Here is a 7036-nt window from a genome sequence, read left to right as displayed (position 1 = left end):
CCGTGACTTTCCGGCGTGCCGAACCAGTATAAATCATTGTCTCCATGCGTTTACCATCGAGTTTCTGCAAACGCCGATACCCCTCCGAACAAATCACCGTCCCGGGTACCCCGTGACGGGTTGCCGGTGGTAAAACATCGACACAATCACCATTATCCTGACCTAACTTTAATTGTCTTTACAAAACACACGTTAGTCACAGTAATCTTGTATAGTCATTAATCACTGAAACCCAACTAGGGTCCTAGATGCTTTCAATCTCCACGTTTTGATGATTTGATGACAACACAACCACGACTATGTGTATAAGAGAGATTTGAGGTTTTCAACTTCTTGGTTTGTATGAACTTGTGGCAATAAGATCACAAAGGTTAGAACAAGTCCATGCATACCAAGTCCACAACATGTACTCAATATATTTATATCTTTATCTATATCTATACATAATAATAAAGAGACAAAATTTCCTCCTCTTTTTTGTCCCATTTTTTTTTTTTTGGTATAGCCTTCCCTAACTAACTATGTGAATGTAAAAATTATTTCTATTCTTCAGTCTACCGCTTGAATATATGTCATGGATAGTTAGAATCCTAATCCAAATAGATCCATCCTATGAGTACTCGAATAGAAATTCTAATCAAATATAAAAGGCTAAATGTTCTATTTGTTTTTTCTTGGCCAAGTCACAAATCCTAACAAGTCACGTACCAGAAGTCCTATACACTACATAAGGCAGAAGTCAGAAGTACTATACACTATATAAGGCAGAAGTCATGTTTTATACGCAGCCGTATATACAACGCGCCCAAGTAGATTCGAATTCGAAACAATACAGGCTTCAATTCAATGTTCAATCCGATGCCGATACATGCATGCATATACTAGCACTTATATATTCAAATATCCTGATCGACAAGGCCCGCAGTCATGCCCGATCCATCGTTCAATCACCGTGGATGAGGATCATCGCACCGAGCAGGTTGCCCCCGCGAGACGACGGGCCGTGTGACGCGGCGACGACGGTGGCCGCGCAGCAACGCTCCTTCGAGTTTTTCGAGTCGCTCGACCCTGGCCAGGCCTTCTGCTGGACGGGGCACGCCTACTTCATGTACAAGTGTGGCGGCGGCATGGAGATGGGCGCCGGCGACCCCGCCACCACAAGAGAGCTCTTCGAGGAATGGCGCGCCTGGAGCGAGGCGGACGGCGGCGCCTTCGAGGATGACGACCGGGCGGCGTCCCTGTGGTCCCACTATGTCCTGTTGAATACGGTAGCTCCGCGCCCGCGCGAGCCGTGGTCGACGCAGCTGCGGTGGCGTGCACGCGGAACCCTGAGTTGCGCGCCGAGTGCATCCTGGCGGAGGTCAGGCTCGGCGAGACGGCGACGATGCCCCTGCACGCACAGTGTTCGGCCGTGCCCTCGCCGGCTTCGCTGACGAGGAGGAGGCCATGAGACAGTTCACGTTGGAGGTGCGGGGAGGAGGTGCCTACCTGAGCGAGAAGTGGTTTAGCGGCTGCCTGCACTTCTGCCTGGGCCGCTGGTTCCGGCCGCTGCATTGGTGGGAGGAGATGTGCGCCGCAGGGCAGGCTTCCTCCGTGCGCTGGCAAGGGTGGGGCGCTGGAGCGCAGACGCACCAGGGCGCAGGGGCGGTCGGAGGTGAGGGAGGCGTCGAGAGGAGATGGAAGCCACAAAGCGTGTGAAAGGAGGAGACTTCGGGACTTCAGGTCTGTATTTTTTTGAGAGATTTGATCAGGTCTTCGGGATAAGGCAGAGAAGGAAAAACGAAACGAGATAAACACGATAGAGAGAGAAATTAAGGATTTTTTGCGCTTTTTTTTCATTTGTTTTTTGGCTGTCCTGGTGCTTTCTGTGTTTTTCCCGTTTGGTTTTCTGTTTCCAAAAATTTCTCCTGTTTTTTTCCTTGTTTGGTTTTGCTTGTTTTTTGTCCAATTTTTTCCCCACACGTTCCTTGATGCCTGTGGTCATTTTTTCATAAACGCCAAAAATAAATAATAAATAAAGTCAATATTATTTTTTTCTAAAAAAGAGTTTGCGGTGCGTGTGCGGTGTGCCCGCCGGCCGGCTCGTGGAAGGCTACTAGGCAGGGCAGGGGTGCTGGGGTGGGCAGCGGCAGCTAGCCGGCAGGACAGCGCAAGCAGGGCGACATGCCAGTGGTTCGTGCAGCGCGGTCTGTCTTGGCTGGCTGGGGCACCATCATTGCCACCAACCCAGCCCAGCCTCACATCCTCACGTCGAACCAACGGACGCATGCACGTACTAGCTGACACTGCGACGCAACGCAACCCGTCTGCCGTGCCGGGCCTGATATCATCAGAGGTGTGATCACTGCCTCTGCTTGGGCTCTCCGAGTTCCGAGGCCGCGCCGGCGCGTGCGTCGCCGTCGCCGTCTCCGTCTCCGTTGCGTGCGCGGACGGACGGGGATTCTTCGATCCGTCGCATCCACGGCGCAGCCTGCGACGAAAGTGAAGTGACCCACGAGGCCACGCCATCGGATGACCTGAGCAGCTGAGCTGAGAGGAGGCCCTGCCTAGCGGGCAGGGGCGGCAGGGCAGGCCGGGCGTACGAAAAGCAGGGCGCCCCGCCAGCTACGACCAGCGTCACCGTACCTCTAGGTCCTAGGCCCCTAGCCTACGCTGAGTAGTCTGGGTCGGTCATGTCTCCGGCACACGGAAGCCTGCGATGCGATGGCGATGCTGCGAACAATTTCATGGCACTGTGCCTCACTGCTCACTGCCTTGCTCTGCTCTGTCCGACTGAAGGATTCGTCACGAGGCAAGGCAGCGAGATCATCCAGGAGTAAAAAAAAAATGAAAACGTGTACTCTCTCCGTCCCAAAATATCTGTCGTTTTTGTTTTCCGAGAAACAATTTTAATAAAATATATATTACAAAATATTAATATTTATGGTACATAATTAGTATCATTGGAAAGATCTTTGAATCTAGTTTTTTAATAAATTTATTTGAAGATACAAATATTGTACGTATTTTCTACAAATCAAGTTAAACTTGTGACACGAAAACCAGAAACGGCAAATAATATGGAACAGAGGCCAGAGGAAGTAGGAGTACGTAAAAAGCGTGGTAGACCACGGCTTGCGCAGTTGGCGAGCGAGGCTAGATTCATGGCTCGTCTCGAAACCAACGCCGTAAAGCGATGATCGCATGGACAGACAAGCTAAAAAGATCTCCTTCGATTCTCTGCCGGGCCGATTCATGGAGACACAGTCACACAGGAGCAGACGAGGAGGATCCGGTGCCGTGCGTGCGTGCCAAGAGCGCACGGGTAATGAGAGTCGTGCCGTCGTCGTCCTCTCTCGCGCGAGCTGGAGGCACTGAGCGTCCACCTCTCCTGTCCTGGCCGGCCGGGGACGTTCTAGAATGTTTGCTTCCACGCGCCAACTGTGTCGTGCCCGTACGGAACGATGGCGATCGGGGGTTCGTCGCGTCCGCCGGCAGCCGGCTCGTTCACTGTCTGACAACCCATGAAACAGAGCAAGACACTGGTAATAGTGCAGTAACGGGAGCCTGCATTTGGTTGCTGCAGGAGCAGACGAGCAGGAGTACGTTCATCATGCATGCCAGTTGCCAGCCGGGTGGCCGGTCGCCGAGGCAGCCCGTGCGGCTTGCCGGCTTGCATGCGCAAATGTCAACGCCACTCCAGTTTCCAGCCAGCGGCTCGCCAGGTGCGGCCATTGAAGGCCTGCCTGGGCAGCCACGGCGCGAATGATGAGGCCCCTCGTGCGTGCGAACGCGAAGCCCCGGCCCCGCCCCCGGTGTCGGGACAGGAATTGAATCGGAGGCAGGCAGCACAGGCCGGCCGGCACCCCTCCCCCGTGCGCGCGGTCGCGTCGTGGTACAGGCTACGGGGGTGCCGGGTGCACGCACGTGAGCGCGCGCGCCGTAGCGTGGAAGGACGGCTGGCCGGCAGCGCATCCACGCCGCCCGTCACGTCGAGCGCCGAGGAGGGGCAAAAGATCTTGCCCGTCCCGTACGCGCGCACGGGGAACAGAAATAGGGGGGACGCCAAAGAGCGTTCCGGCCCGGCCCCAGCAGCCGCACGCACGCACGCACTGCGTTCTGTGGCCACTAGCGAGCAGACGAGCAGTACTAGTAGCATGGAAGATGCGCTGCTGGCCCGCTGCCGTGTGCCGTAGCGCCATGCGACGGTGCTGTCTCTGGGGATGCGTTGATATGGATTCTCAGAGCCGTCCTAGTGTATACCTGTTCATTTCTATAGACACTGTATAAAAATCCTGGTGTCAGTAGATAGTTTCTATAAAATAATTTTCTATCTAATTACGTAGATTCTCTCTCCATTCTTTACCAATCACATCCATTTATATCTTGGTTCTCGTGTAGGCATGATTTGTAACTTAAACCTAATTTCTATAATTTTTGCTCTCTCATAAATAACTATCTTATCACATTAGCAAAACGTTTATGTGACAATATAATTAATGTCTATAGAAACTACGGTGGTTTGTGTATTGGGAGTGTCCCTCGGTGCGGCTCCATCACGAGGGCCCGTGCTGAGTCGTGCGCCGCGCCGCCGCGTGCGTGCGGGGTCTTCTTGCTGCTGGTATGGTAAGTTGGTAGGAGTAACAGCTACTACGCCGTAGCAATCTCCCCCCCCCCCCTCTCTATCACGTTTGGTGGGTGTTTGGTTCCTCCTTCTAAATTTTAGTTATTGTCCCATCGGATGTTTAACACATGCATGGAGTATTAAATATATACTAATTACGAAACTAATTGCACAGTTTGCGACTAATTTACGAGACAAATCTTTTAAGCCTAATTAGTCCATGATTTGACAATGTGGTGCTATAGTAAACATGTGTTAATGACGAATTAATTAGGCTTAGAAAATTCGTCTCGTGGAGTACTGACGGATTATGTAATTTGTTTTTTTATTAGTATCCAAACATCTCATGCGATACGCATTTAACACCTCCTAAATTTTAGTCACGGCGGTCAAACAACCCCCGGTCCCGTCGTCGTCCGTGACATCATTATTAGGCGCTGATGACGGGCCTGCGTGCAACGTGGTAACGAAAGCTCGATCCATGCGGTTTTGATCCTAAATACGTGCGGCCCGGACGACGCGGAACAAGAGATCCTACTATCGGTGCCGCTGCTGTAAGCATCCACGAGTTCAATTAGGTGCTCATGTGATTCGGCGCTAGCCGCAAGTAATTCTTCTTCTCCAACAAATAAATCCCAACTGATACGATCGTCCGTCCATCCGGTCCGTGAACCAAGTCCACTGAGTATGTACTGTTGGCCGACTAACCGGAGGAGGTTTGCTAGTAGTACTACTCGATCATACACCTTGGACGTACTGTACAGGCAATCAGATCTGTCCCCTTGGACGTACGGGGCTTATAATTAGTAACGCAAATACTAACAATCCAGATTCCAGAGCACACACACACTCCAATTGTTTACTTGCCCTTGCTCGTCACTTCTGCTGCTGCCGCAGCTTTACGGTCGCTTTGCACAAAGGCAGCCGAGCCGATGGGCCTCCTTTAGCCGAAGGCGACGACGACGACATGTGTGCCCTTTCCTTTTGCCTGCCAATCGTATAATTGTATACTGTGCCCTGCATCAAGCGAACATCATATGCCTGCACAAATGCACATCCATCGCTCCATCCGTCAGGCGCTCCATCGATCGCTTGCCGCCATGTGAGGTTTATCTGTTGTGTGTGTGTGTCTCTCTCTCTCTCTCTCTCTCTCTCTCTCTCTCTCTCTCTCTCTCTCTCTCTCTCTCTCTCTCTCTCTCTCTCTCTCTCTCTCTCTCTCTCTCTCTCTCTCTCTCTCTATATATATATATATATATATATATATATATATATATATATATATATATATATATAATTAACGACGACTCGCGTTCCGCCGTGTTATTCTGACAGCAACTTCGATCCTCGTAAGTGCTTGGCCGTTGCCTGCTTGCTGCTTCCGCACATGCATGTGCCGGCCGGCCGGCCAACGACTACTAGACTATATGGTGTGGTGGCCCGTTCGGCTGGCAGAATTTAAAACATTGGTCTGGCTGAATTGTTGTGAGAGAAAAACACTGTTGTGGCTGAAAAAAGAAGCCGAATAAGTCGAATATGAGGTAAGCCGAACGGGGCCAGTTGTTGACATCGGAAGTGATTCGAATCAAACATCAAGAGGCCCTTAGATGCCCGAGCCGATATAGACCGAAGAACGCAGCAAGATGTCACACTTTCGTGGTGAAGAACGGAGAGGTTTACAAGCAAACCACCAAAGGATAACCAACGTACTTATGTGGCGAAGAACCGGCTAGTTTTCAGACAAACTAGCAAAGAAACCCCGTCGAAGCTCTCGTCCGGGAGAAACCCCGTCAGGGCAAGGACGTTGTCGGGTTGCCCTGGGTCGGCCAGCAAGCCTAGGGCGCCATCCTTGGTCGTCAGATCCAGGGAAACGACATGAGAGTTGGAGAAGAGAATAAAATGGCTGGAGTACATGTAGTAGATTGATTTATTTGACGATTGGATAGATATGAACTCAATCGGCCATGTATAAGGGGTAGGGGTGGTCTTATCCCATAGAAAAACTAATGTGGTATTATTATTATGTCACTTTACGAAGTTTTTCTTAGATTATGCCAAAATTGTCATGGGCCTATTTAAATTGGTTTGGATCCGATTTGAGTGTCAACACCAGTAAAATCTCATGCTTATCGGTAATAATAAACCTTATGGCCGTGGCAGGCTGTGGCAAGCTTAGTCATCTTCTTTGGTTCAGACAACAGCCATGATGGGTCTATTGTTGCTACTCGTGCAATTAAATGGAAGGAAAAAACTGCTGAGTGTTACTCCCTCTGTCCCTAAAAGAATGAATTTCTAGTAACTTTAAGACATATTAGCAAAGAAGATAAAAGACCATGTTGCTCCACATTAAACTGTTGAATCTTAATAGCTCTCTGGTTATCGAGAAGCCTAATTAAGTAGTGTCGTTTGGAGTATCCAATAGCAGCGTAGGAGAGA

The sequence above is a fragment of the Miscanthus floridulus genome, chromosome 2, assembly GCF_019320115.1.
Source record: "Miscanthus floridulus cultivar M001 chromosome 2, ASM1932011v1, whole genome shotgun sequence".
Classification (NCBI taxonomy): domain Eukaryota; kingdom Viridiplantae; phylum Streptophyta; class Magnoliopsida; order Poales; family Poaceae; genus Miscanthus; species Miscanthus floridulus.
This window is presented reverse-complemented; position numbering follows the sequence as displayed.